The following is a 19336-nucleotide window of genomic DNA, read 5'->3' as shown; positions in this document are numbered from 1 at the left end:
CTCTCAATTTGGATTTGCGTGATGTTTTGCATATTCCATGCGGTTTGGGCTTTTAGGAAAGAAGCCCCCAGGGGTCATGAGCACTCTCGTTGCATCTGGACTGGGCTGCGTGCTCCCATGGTCCACGCTCTGACTGTGACACTGTGGCTGATGAGCAGTTCACCCCCTCCTCCACCGTAACCCTACTGGTTTCCACACGCAGCCCCCTTTTGGAAGGTGGTATCCAGGTCCCAGGTCCTTGAGGTTTGAGAGTTTATCAATAATTTTATCAGTGCACTCATGAATATTTTTACTTTGGATTACAACCCAGGACTAAGTTTTTGTTGTTCAAATCTTTTCCATGTTGGTCATTGAAAGCTTTTTGTTGTTGTTGTTGTTGTTTTTTTGGGGGGGGTGCAGGAAGGGGGTGGGTGCTCTAGCACAGAGCTAGCTCCCAAAACCTTTCTTTTCTTTTTCTTTTTTTTTTTTTTTTATTGGGAGAGGGATAGGGTCTCACTAAATGGCCCATTCCGGCCTTGAACTTGTGACTCTCCTGCCTCAGCCTGGGATTACAGGCATGGGCCACCATGCCCATCTTGAAATCTCTTTCATTGGATATATCTCCATTGCTGGGTTTGTTTTATTTGTGTTTTGAGCATTTTTCTTACTTTCTGGCTTTACAAATGCTCCAGACGCATCTTGGGTGTTTCCGGCCCTAGCCTTAGAATCTGCCATTTCTCCAGGGAGCCCAGGTCCCTTGAATGGAGAACAGCACTGGAAATCAACTTCCAACACGATGTGCTCATTGCTTTTGGGATGTTGTTAACTCTTAGCCTCTCAGCTCAAGGAAACAGATGTTTGTATGTTGACCATGTTTATGCATGTGTGTGTACGTAATTTTTATATAAACAAAATTGCTATTTTATTACTAAGACAATTGTGAGTACATTTATTTTAGTCCCACTATAAAAGGTAAAAGGTAAAAATATTAAAAATGAATATAACTAAATTATGTTAAAATATACATAAAATAAGTAGCTGTAAATTGTGACAAATAAGTTGGAAATAATATGAGGATTTAGGCTAAAACAGTTTTTACATACAAGTTATCAGCTTAAAGTATACTTTTACAACTTGAAGTTTTCTATTTATTGATTTCTCTGTATACATGTTTTTAATTTCTTTGTTCTAATTAGTTGTACATGACAGTAGAATGCACTTATACATTTTGATAGATCACACATAAATGGAATATAATCTCATTTTTCTGATTATACATGCTCCAGGATCACATTGATCATGCAGTCACACATGTACATGAGGTAATAATGTCTGTTTCACTCTACAATCATTCCTTCCCCCATGCCCATTCCCCTCCCTTCATTCCCCTCTACCTAATCTAAAGTAACTCTATTCTTCCCTGTCCCCCCACTTATTGTGAATTAGCATCAGCATATCAGAGAAAACATCCGGCCTTTGGTCTTTCGGGTTTGGCTTATTTCTGTATATGTATTTTAAGAGTTGCTATATGTAACCATGTGTATTCCTGCTGAAGATGCAGATGCTGTAAAGTTCTGTGGGATTCGACTGCTCGATGTCCTGTGCACACCATTTCAGAATCAAATAGAAGCGTTCCATTGCCCTAAAACATCTCCTGTGCTCCATCCTTCCCTCCTGAGTCTCTGGCCACCACCGAATGTTTGCCATCTATATTCTTTATTTTGCCAGAATGTCATAAAAATGGAATCACACAGCATGTACATTTCCTGACCAGCTTCGTTCACTTAGCAATATGCACTTCAGATGCATCCTATTTCTGCATGGCCTAATAGCAGATTTCTTTTCAGTTCTGACTACTATTCCATTGCAGGTGTGCACCAAAGATTCTTGATCCATTCACCTACCAGAGAGGCATAGGCATAAAGCTGCTATAGACATTCAAACACAGGATTTTTTGCGGACATCATTTTGCAAATCAGTGACGTAAAAACCCAGGAGTATGATGGCCGGATTGTTCTATAAGATTTTGATTAACTTTATAAGATAAAGTAAAATCAACTTTTCACTTATTTGCTTGTTTTGAGCCAGGCTCAATAGTGACACATCTACAGATAAATACTTGGTAAATAGTTTTTGATTTGTGACAGTTGACTGCCTATGAACTCAGGTCCTAGAGAGCAGCTTTTAACCGTAAGTGAAGGAAGGAAAGTCCCTGGCAGAGCTCACTTCAGTTGAGATGCCTGGACATCAAGGCTGACCGTGGAAACACGTGCGGTGCCCTGCTCTGCTGCCCAACTCCTTTCAACTTGGCCATGCTTTGTGGCTTAAGGTATAATAATTACTATTAATGTTTTAATGTGTGGCCCAACCGAAACCCACATTCTCCATTCAATGTATTTATTTACAGTCTCCCTCTTAGGCAGAGATTTTCACAAATCCAAACAATCTGGCTGCCCACACCCTGGGTGGCAGGGAGGAAGCCCACTTTTCCAGGAAAAAAAAAAAAAAAAAAAAACTATTAACAAGCCTGAGCTCATTTGGAAGATGTCAGACCACCAGAAGGATCTGGCTCCTCTCCCAACCATGGAGGAACAAAGGACCTGCCCCTCTTCTTTTCCAATGTGCAATGGACCAAGGGGAGCTCAGGCTGTGTCTGTGTTCCCCTGCCGACCTCTTCAGATCTAGCCCAGAGCAGGGTTTGGGACTTGAGCTCATGTTAAAATCACCTAGAAGACTAAAGCCCAGACTCCCGGGGACCATCACCAGGAACTCAAAAATTCCCATTTCTAACAATCTGCTCCATGATGCGGGTGCTGCTGGTCTTGGAAGCCTCTCTGAGAACTCTTACCTAGAGACATCCAAATTCCAAATCTGGTACCATCACCCAGGACTTGGCTGGGAGACAGGCTGAAAGGAAGAGCTAGGGAAGGCTGAGCCGAGGATTAGAGACGGAGACAGGGGAGCCCAATGCTCTGACACGGGTCACACTGGCTGTCTACTACTCTGGAAGTAGCCACTCCTGCAGAAGCACAGGCCGTAGGAGATGAAGTGGACTGTAGCAGTGAAGCCCCCTTCATTGAAAAGCCAAGAAAGTGAGCCCAGAGGATGGAAGTAACTCCCCCAGGGCCACACAGCATGCTGGGGCAGAGTCACAGTGACCGAAGCCTTCTGGCTCTTTCCTCATAGCAAAGCGACCCTTCCATGTACAGGGAAGCACACCTGCTTTCTGAGCACAGAGGTGAGGAGGCAGAATTAAGCCTTGACTGGAAGGACAATGTTTGAGTTGTCATCTCAATCGGAGATGAACGAAGAATAGCTCCTCCCCCTAGACACACACACACACACACACACACACACACACACACACACACACAGGGTCACAAGGGCCAGAACTCCAGGGAGACAGGGAGTAGGAAAAGGGCAAACGAGGAGGATGAAATCTCATTGTTTTTACAGCAAGAGCCATAATTCATTTCTGACCACACAGGATAAACAACTGTGAGGATCTCAGAGACGAGGCTACTAAAGTTCCCAGCTGACAACCCGAGGGGGCGAGAGAGCCAGAATCCACATCCTCCACCAGAACGAAAGCCCTAGCCAGCCCCGCTGGAGCGGAAGCCCTGGGAACAGGCGCGCCGACCCTCAGGCTTGCTCAGGATGAATAACTTCCCGGCACAAAGTTTGGAACCCAGATCTCAGAGGGACCAACAGAAGAGGGAAGGGACCAGCGGAGGAAAGGCACGGGAGAGAAGAGTTTTGCCTGCTTTCCTGATATTGTAAACACGATTAGATGGCATTCTAGAATTTCTAATATGCAGGTTGAAGTTTAAATTACAAGATCTCTAACACAGTCAGGATCTGAACGGCACAGGAGCCGGCGGACAGCAATCGCCAGGCCGAATGGGTCTCAGGTACATGCTTTGCAAAGACAAAGCTCCTCTTGAGTGGCGGAGGGAAATCCGGGACAGGAGGGAGGGTTACAGGGTTTCCATTACCCTGATCATCATGTCCACGGGTGGGGGAGATGGAGAAAGAAGAGAGCGGAGTCCAGCCTGGCCCTGGTGCGGCTGAGCAGGACAGCTTAGGAAGAAGCACACACGCGGTATGTGCCACACCTCCAGAGGCGCCTCGAGGAACCAGGGAGCAAGCCAAGGGCCAGAGCCCTGTGAGCTCAGGCGTTCAACAAAAGGGGAAAAGCAACAGAAAAGCAGAGGGTGGGTTTTTGGTAGGTGGTCCAGGGCCAGGAAGGTGATCTTTCTCTGTTTATTCTTGAGATGACTTAAGATCAGTGCCTGAGCTTCCTCTGCAACCAAAGGACCTTAGAGATGAAGAGCAGTGGCAACTGCCCAAGTAGGAGGTGAAACGGAGAGAGGAGATGCTGTCCCTGTCTTTGTGGGCCAATGGTGGAGAGCGCAGGTCTCTAGCCATCTTGCTCCCGCGTCTTGTTCCTCTTTCCCCATTTCTCCCCTCCTTGTCATTATTACCATGGTCGGTGGCCTCTCTGAAGCCAGCCAGTCTCCAGCTAACTGGACACGTGGTCCTCATTGGACATCCCTCTTAGCAGGTGCTTCCCATGGCCAACCCCCATGCACATCCTTGCTCCTCCCACACTGGCACTTGGGGTGAGCAGGTCCATCCAGATATGGCCAAATAATACCTGGGAGGTGAAGCCAGTGGCTCCCCAATAGGGCTGCACAGGGGAAAGTCCTGAAGAACATGAACAACCGAAACAGGTATCTCTAATTTGGTTGCCCAGGCTCGGTGCTTCAGAGATCCTGAGGTAACCCGTCCACGTTTCCAAAGCTCCCTCCAGGGGCTCTTCTTGCCACCAGATCTGAGACCCACTTGTTAAAGAGCTGCTGAGGAGAGTTCTCCACAGGCTTGTTAAGCAGAGATGGCCAGGCCCATCTGCAGGGAGTGTCACTCAGTGGGTCCAGGGAGGATCAGACAATCTGCATTCCTAACAAGCCCCCAGTTGATGCGATGCTGCTAGTCTAAAAGCACACCATGAGAGTCACCGGCTCTAAGAGACGTGTTTAACTGGTGAGTAAGATGGAACCTGGGTCTTTCTGCCTCTGAGTCTGCACCCCAAGCATGTTTGGGTTATCCCTTAGAATGGTCTATAAAGGTCAGGAGGGTCTCCAGGTTCCTTGGCTGCTGTGGGGCAGCTGTACAATTTTTCCCAAGAGATTTGTCAGATAGGATGGGGGCAAAGTCATCCCAGGGCCCTGCTACTCAACCTGTACCCTGGGGACCAGGAGTATTGGTCTCACCTGAGAGCACAAAAGAGATGGAGACTCTATGCCAGAATCCCCCCCACCCCAGACCTGGAACCAGAAGCTGCATTTTGACCAGACTGTAGGGGTCTTAAGCACACGAAACCTGGAGCACAGAGGACACACCCACCAGGGAACAGAGGACACACCCACCAGGGCCACAGTTCAACCAGGTCCTCCCAGCCCAGGGCAAATACCAGCAGATCAAGAAAGGTGTCCAAGAGAGAGCACTTGACCTTGACGATAACAGTGACATAGGAAAGAAGGGAGGGAAAGGAACAAGATCCAGGTGCGGGGTTTGCACAAGGTCAGCAATGCATAGAGTGTGTTGAACTCTGGAGCTGCCCTGAGCCTGGGGCAGGGAGAGGAGAGGATGCTAGGAGGGTCCACTGTGGCTGGGCTCCCAGCAACCCTTGCACAACCCCTTCTGGAACTCCCGAGTTCTGACTGACACCAGTGCCCCCAGTTTTCTCTGAAGGACATCACCTCAGTCTCGCTGGAGAAGCATGTGAGCAAATCTCTGGCCAGTCACAGGGGCACATCCCCCCGGCTGCCAGGGTTGGCTCCCACATGTGGCTTGGGCAACCAGAGGAGAGGTGACTCATTCTGTTGGACATGAGGCTGTGAGCCCACAAGCCTGGAGGGAGAGCTGCCTGAGAACCAAGCCAATACCAAGAACAGCAAAACCCAGAGATGGTGCACAGGTCAGAGAGACCATGCTAAGCAGCGGGAGCCAAGGAGCACAGGAGCATCAGTAGTTCAGCACAGTAAAGCTTTGCTTCTCCCATACATAAAGTTCAACGCGAATGGACAACTCGCCAGGGCAATGGCTTCTCTTCTGTATCTTGAGGTTCAGGGGGCTTCCGGCAACACATGGATTTCAGAGTACCTGAGGGAGGGAAGCAAGACACAGCACATGCGACTTCTACTCACATCGGGTTGGCTAGAAGTTGCACAAGGTGACACCTACACCTAAAAGGACTGGGAGACATCATCCTCCGACACAGACAGGAAGCTGAAAGGAACCTCACATGCATGAACACTAGGGAGGGAGGGAGGGAAAGAAAGCAGTTTAAATGAGTAGACAGGATTTAGGTCTCTGGATCAAGCTGTACCTGAAGGTGTGGGAGTTCTTAAATAATGCAAAGGATTTCTTTTTGAAAGTCTAGTTCAAGTTTGGCTCTTGTCTCACTTGCAATTGAACAAATGCCAGTTGAGAAGAGCATGCACACTCCTCACTCCCAGGCGGGCCCAGTTTTCCCCTCCTCAACCTCTAAACACCATCCACTATCCTGCCCTTCCACTCATCAGAGAGCTACAACACTCAGCAACACAGATGTTCTAGGTTTTTCTAGGACCTGTCTTTTCAGTCACAGTGAAGGCCAAGTGGTCTGTGAGAGAGAAGTCGCTTAGAAGAAAAATGTGACCATTCTGATAACCTTTGGCCTTGCAGATGAACCCAGGGTCACCTGATAGTAAGACAGGCCCTCTCCAGAAAGCCATGAACTGAGCTCCCAGGGTCTTTGGAGGGAGCCGCACATCTGCTCTTGAACAAGAGGCAGCGTTTGGGGTCAGCGTGAGATTCTTGGGGGTTGCTTGATGACTCACCAAAGAGGAGACCTGGCTTCACCTTTCACTCTTGAGTTGATCCTGGGCAGGTTGTTTGTCCGCTCTGAGCCGGTTTCCCATCTAGAGGGAAATAGTTAAAGTAGCCTGTGTCTAATGTCCCTCCCTGTCCCCCTCGTACCTTAGAGTTCTCCAAGAGTCCCCTCTGCCCACAGGCACTGAGAATGTGAACAACAGTTGTCCTAATGGACCAACAGCAGAGGGTGCGCTGGTTGAAACCCGTCCCAGGGTTTCCCATGCAGAGTGGACAGTGCTCTCTGCCAGTTCCCGGAGCACTGGACAGCAAGTCAGGAGACCGAGGTTCACATGCCACTGTTCCATTGCCTCTGGCAAGCCATTTGAATCTCCCTGGGCTTCGGTCTCTCCATCTTCCGTGCTGGGGTGATCCGTGCCTCCCTTGCAGAGTTTCGGAGAGCGGCTACCTCTTGGAGGCGGGGCTGGACTTGGACTCGCATGGCCTGGTTGGGCTCCTGCTGTCAACCTGGAGCGCCGCGAGTAAGAGCACAGCCAACTCCACTGAGCACCTTCTTTGCGCTTCTCTTCCACCCACTTGGTAACTGACTCTCTAAGCTGCAAGGCCACACAGCAGGTGGAAGATCCGGATTCCAACCCCAACATGTCTGCCCCCAGCCCTCTGCTCTCAACCACATGCAGGGCAGTCTCTTGGACACAGAGGAGCCTGAAATGCGGCAGAGAAGTCTTATTTTGTCTTGCATGACCCTGCACGCCTAGAAAGGGGAGGGGGACTTAACGTGGTCTCAGAACCCTCTAGTTGAGTGAGTGGCTGGACTGGCAGGTGTTCCCATGGATGAAGAGATGGGTAAATTGCAGATGAGAACCAGCAAGAGGTGCAGAGGCCCCCACACGTTACGTGTTGACCAGATACCTTCCCGGCCGCTCCACAGGGAATGCGCGCGCTGCCATCAGGCGCGTGTGGGTTTGAGCTGTGGAGGGGGCCGTGCTGAAGGAGCCCAGAGAACCAAGCACCAAAACACCAGGTCTGCTTCCGCTCTCCATTCTCGCCCACAGCCCAGCGTGGCTCGGACAGCGGTCCACGTAGGAAAGTCATCTAATTAGAGGCTCATGCTAGAAAGCTTGAGGACCTTCACTGGAAATGAGAGAGAGAGAACTGGCCAGAGAGAGTGGCCAGCTGATGCAAGAGTCCACCCAACTCCGCCCTCGAGGCCCCGTGCCAGAAGCAGGGTGACCTCCTGAGCTTACCGCCAACCAGGGCTATGTCTCCCTCCTCGTGTTTTCACTCCCTCGACAAGCTCCCAACACCCAGAAAGACCCACTCATCCAACATCTCGAGAACCTACAATGTGCCAGCGCTGCTCACATTGCTTGCGATATCATTGAATAAACAGACTAAAAGTCCCTGCCAGCTGCAGCCGGAGTCTGATCACAAGAGCAACCCGTGGCCAACGACCACCTGCACTGTATCACTGAGATGCATTGACTAGCGGCTGGTCTTGCTGTGAACCTAGGGACTGGAGCCGTGTTTAAAGGCTGGATGGGTTCTAGAATTAACTCCCACTTTTAAAGAAGACCTCCAGCATTAGAGAACCAGCTGGCATCTCTCTTCAATAGAAGGACACAGGGCGTGGAGTCAGATTCTTTTGCAGATCTCAGCCTAAGCCACTCAGTGGCATGAGTGACATGCACAAGATCCACCCTCCCTCTTGCATGGGTCTGCAAAAACAGGGAGGTCTGGGGCTGCCAGAGGCTCAAACAAATTCGCTCACTGATAGTGCTGGGCAGGAGTCATGTCCATGGTCCCTTGCTAGGTGCTGAGGAGATGAGAGGCAGCCCTCACCTTGCAGGAACTCCCAAACAAGCTGACCACTGCACAGGCTAAAGAGGCTGGGAAAGCCATTCCTGGGGGAACAGAGAGCGAGGCCGAGGGGAAACCAGTCCGAGGCTGAAGCCAATGCTGAGAGCATGCAGGGCCCAGGGAGAGCTGCAGGGAGTCCATATTCATTCACTCAACCAGTAAGAAATATTTGTTCCATGCCTCTCCCACTCCACTCGAGTAAGCTCTGCAGATAACATGGTGACAAATCTGCACCATCTCTTTGCACATTAATCCGGTGACCCTAGTGGAAGGGGTAGGCAGTCAATAGATAACCACGCGTTATTTCTATGAAGGAAAAATACAAGCTGTATATCAAGAGAACAGTGAGAATCCACGCAGACGCAGGGCGTGGCTGCTATGAGCTGGTGGCAAGGGGCAAGTCCTGCAAAGGGAACAACCCGTCCAAAACTTCCGAGGTAGAGAGGGGTCTGGTACAACTAAGGAATTAGGAGCAGATGGACTAGGGGAAGCAGTAGGGAGGCAAGGGAGAGAATCTGCAAAGCCCCTGCTGATCGGTGCTGGTCAAGTTGAAGGGAAGGGCGGCCGTTGGAAGGTTTATGCAGCAAACAGCTATGCTGTGATTTGTCCTGAGAGAAGACGCCTGGCGGAGGGCTTCTGAGAGATTAGGTTCACACTTACGTTTTTTTGTGTATGAATAATTTGTAAGGATTTTAAGCCAAAAAAGTTCACTGGATGCATTCTCTCAGTACAGCGGGGTGGTTGTGCAAGCGGGATCTTAGAGTAAGGATGCCAAGTCCACGTGGAATGATTAATAACAAATTACCTCTGGGCCTCACGTCTCTCATAGGGCTTTTGTAAGCATTTCAATGTAAACATACGTAAATTTTAGAAGGGTTTCTAGCACCCAATCAGCACCCAACAATTTGCAGCTCTTTTCCATGGGTCTCCTTGCACACTGAGTAGAGAGATCCCAGGCAGATTAAGGTGCTCAACAGCCTGACCACTCGTGGGCTCATCCTTCACGGAAGAACCTTTGAGCAATTACTTTTTTGCTGAAATTTAAACATTTCCATTTTCTTCTTGAGAACAGCTGGTCTCAATCTACTAAATAACCCCTTTGCACACTTGAAGACCATTATTAAGATTCCCTTTGGCCATAAACATACGAAGAAGTGTTTAACATATGAAAAAAAAATGCTTAACCTCACCAGTAATCAAAGAAATTCAAATCAAAACAACAAAATACAATTTCTGCCTATCAATTTGGTAACTTTTTAAAATGATAGTGCTCAGGCTGGTGAGAGTGGGGTAAGGCGGCAATTTCGTACATTGCTGGTAGGAGCATAAATTGGTACAATCTTTCTGGAGAGCAATTTGGCAATATGTTATCAAGACCCTGATCGTCCTTCCCCTCTGACCTAGTCATCCACTTCTGGGAATCCGTGTCCAGAAAATAATCAAAGAATCAGATGCAGATTCCTGTTCACTGGTGTTGGTTATAGCACGCAATATCTCAAAATAGGAACAACGAAAAAAGACCTAGAAATCAAATGAGGTCATAACCTAGTTTAGGAGGTCATTAAAAGTCACGGGGACAAGGAACATCTGAGGACATGCAAAGCGGTCGCCATAAAATATGAATCCCAAACATACAAGATCCAAAACCAAATATAGCAGAAATTTAATTATGTAAATACTTATACTTTTTCAACTGTATGCGTATAGAAAACTTAAATGCAAACATAGCAAAACATTAACATTTCTTGTTAGAGGGCAACAGAATGATAGGTGGCTTTTTATTTTCTTCTTTATAATTTTATAATGAAAAATTATTTGAGAGCCTACAGATTGGGAGAAAATCTTTACCACATGCATCTCAGATAAAGCATTAATCTCTAGGATATATAAAGAACTCAAAAAACACCAAAAAAAAACAAATAACCGAGTCAATAAATGGGCTAAGGAACTGAACAGACACTTCACTGAAAAAATACAATTGATCAACAAATATATGAAAAAATGTTCAACATCTCTAGTGATTAGAGAAATGCAAATCTAAACTACTCTAAGATTTCATCTCACTCCAATCAGAATGGCAATTATCAAAAATACAAGCAACAATAAATGTTGGCAAGGATGTGGGGAAAGGTACACTCATACATTGCTGGTGGGGTGCAAATTGGTGCAACTGCTATGGAAAGCAATATGGAGATTCCTCAGGAAACTTGGAATGGAACCACCATTTGTCCCAGTTATCCCAGTCCTCGGTTTACACCCACTTCCCCGTTTACACCCAAGGAACTTAAAATCAGCATACTACAGTGACACAGCCACATCAATGTTTATAGCAACTCAATTCACAATAGCTAAACTATGAAATCAACCTAGATGCCCTTCAACAGATGAATGGATAAAGAAAATGTGATATATATATATATATCATATATATATATGGTGGAATATTACTCAGCTTTAAAGAAGAATGAAATTCTGGCATTTGCTGGTAAAAGCATGGAGTTAGAGAATATCATGCTAAGTGAAATAAGCCAAACCCAAAAAAAAATGACCGAGTGTTTTCTCTGATATGGGAAATCTAATTCACAATAGGGAGGGATAGGGAAAATTAGAGCTACATTATGTGAGGTAGAGGGGAAGGAAGGGAGGGGAAAGGCTATGGGGGAAGGAATGAAGTGGAGTGAAACACATTATTGCCTCATGTCCATATATGATTGCATGACCGGTGCACTCCTATAATATGTATAGTCAGAAAAATGAGAAATTACACTCCATTTATGTGTGATCTATCAAAATGTATAAATGCATTCTACTGTCATGTACAACTAATCAGAACAAATTAAAAGTTAATATATATATATATATATATATTTTTTTTTTTTTTTAAAGAATGCACATGGCCCTAAATATTTTCCTAAATAGCATCCCATCCCTGTCCTGCCGGAGCATGTTACCCCGGATTTGACAACTCTCGGGGGTTGTTGAGTTTCCTGGTTGTGGCCAGGCAGTGAGCATCTCACGCTCTTTGGGCCCCACGATCTTTACCGCAACCACTCAGTTCTACTGTCTTCGTGCAAAGGCAGCCACAGACAATAACACGCCAACAAGAGGGCAAGACTATGTTCTACTAAAACTACCCTTTGAGAAACAGAATCAGGCAGGAAGTCGGCTTTAGACCGGATCCAGCCTTGGTGGACTGATACATGACTGAGATGATTTGAATCACTCTCAGCCCCCGAAATCTATAATCCCAAGCAAATATAATTAGAGAGACTTCCAGAAAGGTCGGGAGAACCCTTCTCGCACGTCCCCGTCTCCCTAGTGAGCCAGCAGCCCGAGACCGGCACACAGAAGCAGGCAGCCCGGGCGCTCCCCGTGGCCTGGCCGTTCCTGCGCTCGGTGGTGCACACACTCCTTCCCAGAGCTGTTCCCCGGCCCTGGCCTCCGCCCTCACACAGCCTGTGCGCCGGGTGGTGGAAGCAGACAGCTCGGCCATGGCGTGGAGCTCAGCAGGAGGGCAGTTTATCTCGGGGACTTCCTTCTCCAACCCTGTAGCCACACAGGCTTCTAGGTCCTCAGGCCCCTTGTTCATTCCCCCCCTCTTGCCACTGTGCTCCAGAGGAAGTGGGGAGACAGGAGAACAACTGTGAGTGTTATGCACCCCAGGCAATATCCAAATGCGTTTAGTGGCCTGAGCTTTATAGAGAGACAAAGAGAATGCTCGGAAAAGACACGAAATGCCCATTGCGGATTTAAACATGAGGCGTGTGCTTAGCGCGAGAAGCTTTGGAATATCTCCTCTTGGGATCACAGTCCTACACCACTTACCCTGGTAGATATGCGGGTCATGCCGGGTGCGGGGAGTCTTCCTCCCATCCCACCTCTCCTTCCCAGGCCCAACTCATTTCGAGTGTTTCCAATGGCGACTCCGTGTCTAAATCATTTCAGACATAGTGCTTTTGTTCAACAGGCAGAAATGATACCTCAGAGCCTTCTGCATTTCAGGTGATGGGCGAGGGGCTACAAGACGATGGTGGCACTCCCAGGACCTCTCCATGCTTGTCACTTATCCCTGCAACCAAATCAGACGAGAACCATCCATAGAAAATGGCCCAAGTGACCAGAAAAGCCGGCAGTCCAGGGGTCCTCCCAAAGTCCTCTTCAGGCTCCTGGCTTTTATTTCTCCGACTTGGTTTAATTTTACTACCGTATTCTCTTTTGCAACCAAGAGGCAGGAAAGTCAACTTTCCCTAGGAACCCACCACGCTGGTTAGTTAACAATGACAGGAAAGAGCAGAGAACTAGATTCTGCACTGGAAAAATTCAAAGCTCCAGTGGGTTGTTTTGCTCATAAAGTCTCTCTCGCACCATAGACAAGACAGAACACATGTACCGCCAGCCCCCGTCTCTACCCGTGATTTCCATTTGGCTGCCTGTCTGACCTGCTTTCCTGTGCAAGACTGATGCTAATCTGCTTTGTCCCATTGTCCCAGATGTGGACAGTATATAATACACATGCAATTATAGAACGCAATTATAAAATAAGAATACAGTTATAATAAGACTAATTAATATGGTCATATATGTGACCTCTAGCTTATAATTTCCGACCTATTTGAATGCACCTGAGACAATTTCATCGACACAGACTTCCTTGTTGGCAGAACTGAAAATTTGGGACTTGATGAGTCTGACTCTGATTTCCCCCTGATAGAAATGTTTGGCGGATGTTTTGTTGGTGGAAAGGTGGGTTGAAGGCCCGCCGTGAATCGCACCATCGCATGCCCTCGGTATAACGCATCTTAATTATCAAACATTGGGAGGGTCACGGTGCAAAGAAAGACCATACGATCAGACATTCCGGAAGCCCACTTTTTAGGTATTATCTCTGCCGGAGATGAGCCTCAGTTGGAAACGTAGTTCTCTGCTTCCCAGCTGGGCAAACACCTTAATCTCTCCAGGTTTCTATTTCTTCTATTTAAGGGAGAAAAAGAACAGGGTGGAGGCGGGAGGCATGCAGCTGTCCACCATGCAGAGGGCAAAGTGGGCGCCATGGTCCCCTGGCACACGGAGGCGGGCTCAGAACTGTGGGTTCCCCATAACTTCTCTAAGCAAGGAATGGCACTAACAGCTCTGAGAGAGGCAGAGAAGGTCGGCCTCTAGCTCTGTCCTCTGAGCCTCCGCCAGTGCTGCATCTTTGGGGAGCAACATTTGTGTACACTGATAACTCGAAATGTTCTCCATGCTGAGAAAGGTCATGCAGTGTGCCACCAAAACAGAGAAGTACTAGGAATGTGACAAGAAGGTGGTAGCATTTGAGTTGAGCCTTGAAAGACAAGGATGGAGATAGAGAGGGACTTCCGATGTGTCCATTTTCGTTATCATAATGAAATCCCTGAGGCAGGCTGCTTATGAAGAAAGGAGCCTTCTCAGCCCTCAGCTTTAGAGATTCAAAGCTCCAGTTTGGGCACCCTGCTGCTTGGGCTCCGGCAAGGACAACAGGTAGCACCCCATGGTGGCAAGAATGTGTGGGCCAAAGCCGCCCAACACCAAGCAGAAAGTCAGAGGGGACTCAGGCTCTGGCTTTGTAACAGCTCACTCTTCCAAGAACTAACTCCAAGACATCATGGAGGACATGCCCCTGGGGACCTGAGGACCTTCCACCTCTTAAAGGTCCCATTATCACCTCCCACGTCGCCACACTAAGGACCAAGCCTCCAGCGCATGGAGCCTTGGGAAGCAGACCAAATCTAAACCATAACACAGAGGACCTGTAAGAGCACAGGCTGGAACGGGAGGGGACAAAGCATCTCAGGAAATGATGACACGTCACAGTCCGGTGCACAGGGAGCCCAGCATGGACACTGTGCTGAGGTTGCATGTTCTAATGAGGACGGCAAGGTCCTCGATCCAGGACATGACCTCATCACAACGTCATTTTAACAGGGTGAATGCACAGGACATTCCCATGGCATAATTATCTATAAAACCCCTTGTGCTCACAAAAGTGTTTCCGTCTAAACAATAAATTGAATGGCCACCCTAATTTTAGATGATGTTGCCATCCCATGGGAAACAGAAACTGGGGCAGAAAGAGGCTGGGCCCAAAGAGACAACTTAAAGGCCACATCAACTATCCAAGTAGGAAATTAGGGTCCCCAAATGCAGAGAACTAATGGGAATGAAAGAAACCCATAGACCAAAAAACCACGTTGAAGGTAGATTCAGTGAGTCCTATTGATTGATGGATGGGAGGAAGAAATAAGTAGCCCCATAGAGGATGGTGGTTGAGTATAAGTTATGTGGAGTCTGGGGGACAAGCAGGACAAGAAGCTGGGAGTGGGAATGTGGAGCAGAGCAGAGGTGAGAGACGGAGGTGTGGACTTGGCCAACTCCTGGGGAGGATCGTGGCTAGAGAAGGCCAGTTTGAGACCACCCAAGGAGAGGGGAGACAAAAGAACACAGGGCACACAGATGAGACCCAGAGGTGTACAGAAGCAGAGACGCACCCAGGAACAGAGTCATAAAGGCCTGGGGAGAAGAGGGTGGCGGATGACTGATGGGTCAGCAGAGCCAGATGCTCCCCAAGGACTGAGTAGGTTGGAAGAGATGATTAGAAAGATCTTTGAAAGTTCCATTCCCAAATTGCAGTGGGCTAGGGGTGAGTGGGAGGGAAGGAAGTGGTGTCAACAGACATAGATGACTCTTGGGATAAGTCCTTAGTGGAAGGAAGGAAAGGGATGAGACTGTGGTTCCAGAGAATAATCAAGAAAACGGTAGTTCAGCGGGACCTGGAGGTGTTTGAACTCCAAGGGGAAGAGGTTAGAGATCACCATGTGCAACAAGACAGAACAAGATGGAAGTGGGGCTGATGAGAGAGGGGACCGTGGCGAGTGATGGGCCGGTGGCAATGGGGTGTGACCATCCAGTCGAGAACTGTTACTGGTGTTGGTTCCCAGGCACGCTCCAACACTGATCAAGTTAAGACCCTCAACGACCCCATTGTACATGGGAGGAACCTGGGCCTAAGAGAGGCCAAGTACATTGCCCACAGATAGCAATCAAAGAGCAGAGCGTGGCTTTAAGCCCACATCCTCCCATGGCATAGGTTCGAAGGCCGCTTGGAGTCAGCATAGACCGTGGCTGGGTCCTCTCGGGAGAGCGGGAGGTGAAGTCATCCTCTGTGAATAGTGGGGGTGGATTTGGAAGCCTGAGGAGGGAGGAGGAGAGTTGAAACAGCTGCCGTGGAGAATGCACTAGGGATGGGCCAGGGAAGAGAGAGGGCACCAACAGCTTCCTGGGGCTCTGATGGCTTCCAGAACTCCAGGAGACGCCATCTTGTTCTTATCGCCTGCATTCCCAGCCCCACTTCCTGCCCAGAACCTGCGCCCACACTCTTCTCATTTCTTTGGTTGTCCTCTCTCCTCTAATCCCTCCCTCGAGGGAGGTAAGTCATGTGGCCCAAATAGAACAGGTCAAAGATCACAGGGCAGGGAGCTGGGAGGCCACCCTCTGTCTCTGTCCTACCAAAGAGGCCTCAGCCCAAAAGGCAGGAAGAGGCAGGGCGGTGGCAAGCACAGGTGGGAAGCCTCTGGGTGCAGAGGCTCGGCTTCCCTATTTCTGATTTAGTCCTCCAGTTGCTCATTCTCAGTCTGCAACAGAAGAGCTGGACTCAAAGAACTTCTCCAACATGAACTGGTCACACCTTCTCAGGCCACCAGCTTCTACTCCACTAACAAGAAGCCCATCCATCCCGGGTCACCTCTTCCTGTCGGAGATCCTCTCATCTTAGTTACCAATCAAAGAAGAAGATTCCTTCTTTGGAGTCTAGCACTTAATTTCCCGTCTCTGATTCTCTAGTCTGACTGCTTCCAAAAGAGTAGCAAACTTCAACAGGCCGATCCTCCCTCTTTGGAGAGAACATCATCCAACTAATAAATTGTAGGTGTTGACCCTAGGGACAGGCTCAAAGACACGAGATTACTGTTTATTGGATGTGGCCCACTGGCTACCAAAACAGAACTCCTCAATCATTGGTCAAATTAATAGAATCCATATGGGACAAGAACCTAAAAGAAACTGGACTTCTTTCAAAGTTCCATAAAAATGGCTAACAGGCCCGGGGAATTGGCATCTAGTTCTAGAAGCCTGCTGACTTTCTGCTTCCAGGCATCATTGTCAATACGCTGGGACTCTGGATAAAAAAAAAAAAAAAAATCTGTGGGCTGATAGATTCCAGAAGCTTCTGTCAGGATCTTCACAGGGGTCTTTCCCACAGGGATGGCTACCGCACTTGTCAGAGGGTAATCAGGAAAGATGCTTCGAGATCAAGAAAAAAGCACATGGAAATGACCACCTCTCAACAGGAGAAAATGGAACCATCCAGGGGACACAAGCCAGGGATGCATTTGTTAGGTGGGTCAAGAAAGAAGGACTCTTCAGAGAGGGTGTGTCCATATTGTCCTGCACTGAGAATCCACGTGTTGGAGAAGCAGTGGTGTGTGTGCGCAGGAACACACTCACATGCTCGCACACCTAAGTATACACCTTCCAGGTTTCCCCAGAACCAAGTACCATGACCCGGCCCAAGTTCAAGCCAAACCCGAGCCTCCCTGGACCCCCTGGTTTGAATCACATTCTCCAACCGTGAGCTCCTGACAAGAGGGGCCATGTCCTCGGCCCAACTCTGCAGCAGATTACCATCTTCCCCTTAAGTCGCCCTGAAAAGAAGCCCAAGGGCAGCAAATCCCTCCCTCTTCCACCAGTTCCAACCTTGCTCTAATTAATGCAGGAGAAAATTAATTACAGAGGGATTTTCAAGACCTCAGCTTCTAATGACCAGCCCCAGCCCCCCCACCCCCTCCAGCTAATTGTGGTTCCCATTGGTCCTGCCCAGCCCTGCCCTCCTCCCGCCCCTCCCTCCCTTCCCAGAACCACGAACAATACCACAGGCTAATTAGGCAGGGAAAGAGTTTCTTGGCAAAGGGGCCCGAGTGCTAGGTCAGTACCTTGAACAACCCAGAAGAAAAACAAAACAGCTTTAAAAGAAAAAAAAAAAAAAAAAGAGGTGGGGGGGGGGGACCTGTTAATCCCAAGTGCATTTCCGCCAAATATTCTCCTTTTCAAGTGTTTTCTTCCTGGTAAACAAAGTCCTGTGGCCGGCTCTGGAGATTTCAGGCCGCGGTTGCTTAGTGATGTTGGGGAAAACATGAGGTCCCCACCTCAGGCCACTTTGTTTCTTCCCTCTCTTGCTCACTCCACCGAGAGGCGGGGACGCATTCCCACATGGCAGAGACAGCCCGTTTGTAAAGAAGAGCTGAGTTTTCTTTTCTTTTCTTTCCTTTTTTCTTTTTCATATCTCACAGTTTCCCAGAGCCAGGCAAAGGGCACCAGCCTGTTTGCTGTCTAGTTAGTTCTGCTCAAGGCCGGAGCTGGCCCACAGGACTCTGGGTGGTGACAAGGAATTTCCCCCACCTGCTCTGTCCAGCGTGGTTGCCACTAGCCACATGTGGCCACCAGGCACTCAAAATGCGGTCCCTGCAACTCGATGTTAAATGTTATTTCATTTTGATTAATCGAAATTGAAACAGCCGCATATGGCTTGTGGCTTGGAGAGCCACGGCTTCTGACAGAACCCTCTGGGCGAGAGCCACCGAGAGCACAGGAGTGGGTCTGGGTAGCTCTGCGGCATTTGTGAGGGGCAGAGAACGGGACAGCAGAAGGAACACGGTGGCCGTGATTAGAACATGGCCCTGTCTTCTCTTCCTGTGGCCTTGGGCATCCCTGAGCTTAGCCTCAGTTTCCAGCACTGGAGACCATCTAGAGGACATGCCTTCAGATGGTCTTGAAGCTCTGGTACTGGATTCCAAGTCCCCCAGTGACCTCTCACACAGAGAAGCACAAACGTGGGCTGACAGGGCCCACTCTGCCATCCAGCCACTGGCTCATCCTGACCCGAGCTGGGCCTCCCTGGCCTGAATTGCTCCCTCCCCGGAACCCAGGCTGTTCCCACTACCACTCCTTTGCTCCTGCACCCCCTTGGCCTGGGAGGTCCTGCCTTTCTGGTGCCTTTGCCTCAGCCAGTGATTCCTGTTCCACTTCATGGGTCCTGAAGAATTGGTAATCCCAAAGCCAGGAAGCCCTACCCTCCCTTGTCGCCCACTCCCTCCCGGTCTCTCCCCTTCTCTCTCCATTACAGTAGCTACTAGCACCTAAAATGTGATCAGATCGGTGCAGGTGAGCTACTGAATTGTTGTATTTTGTTTTATTTTAATTAACAGAAATTTGAATTGAAATAGCCACCACATGGCACTTACTCTGTCACACACATACACACCCTGCAGATGCCATAGCTGGTCTGGATGTGACTCCTCAGCCTCATCCTTGTGAAGCACCCCTGCACTTACCTATGATCTTGACTCTTAACGATCTTTTTTTAAACCTGTCATTTCATTAGAAAGTGAACTATTAGAAAGGACAGCCTGTAGTTGGCTCTATTTTGCTTTGTTTCTCATCTGTGTCCCCAGCATCCAGGACAGCCTTGAGCACACAGTAATGTCTATGTGCTAGAAATAAACATTTCTTGGCCAGGAAACAACAATTATTCATGCTACACCCTACATCA

Source organism: Sciurus carolinensis, chromosome 3, assembly GCF_902686445.1.
Source record: "Sciurus carolinensis chromosome 3, mSciCar1.2, whole genome shotgun sequence".
In the NCBI taxonomy this organism is placed as follows: domain Eukaryota; kingdom Metazoa; phylum Chordata; class Mammalia; order Rodentia; family Sciuridae; genus Sciurus; species Sciurus carolinensis.
Note: the sequence above shows the minus strand (reverse complement) of the source record.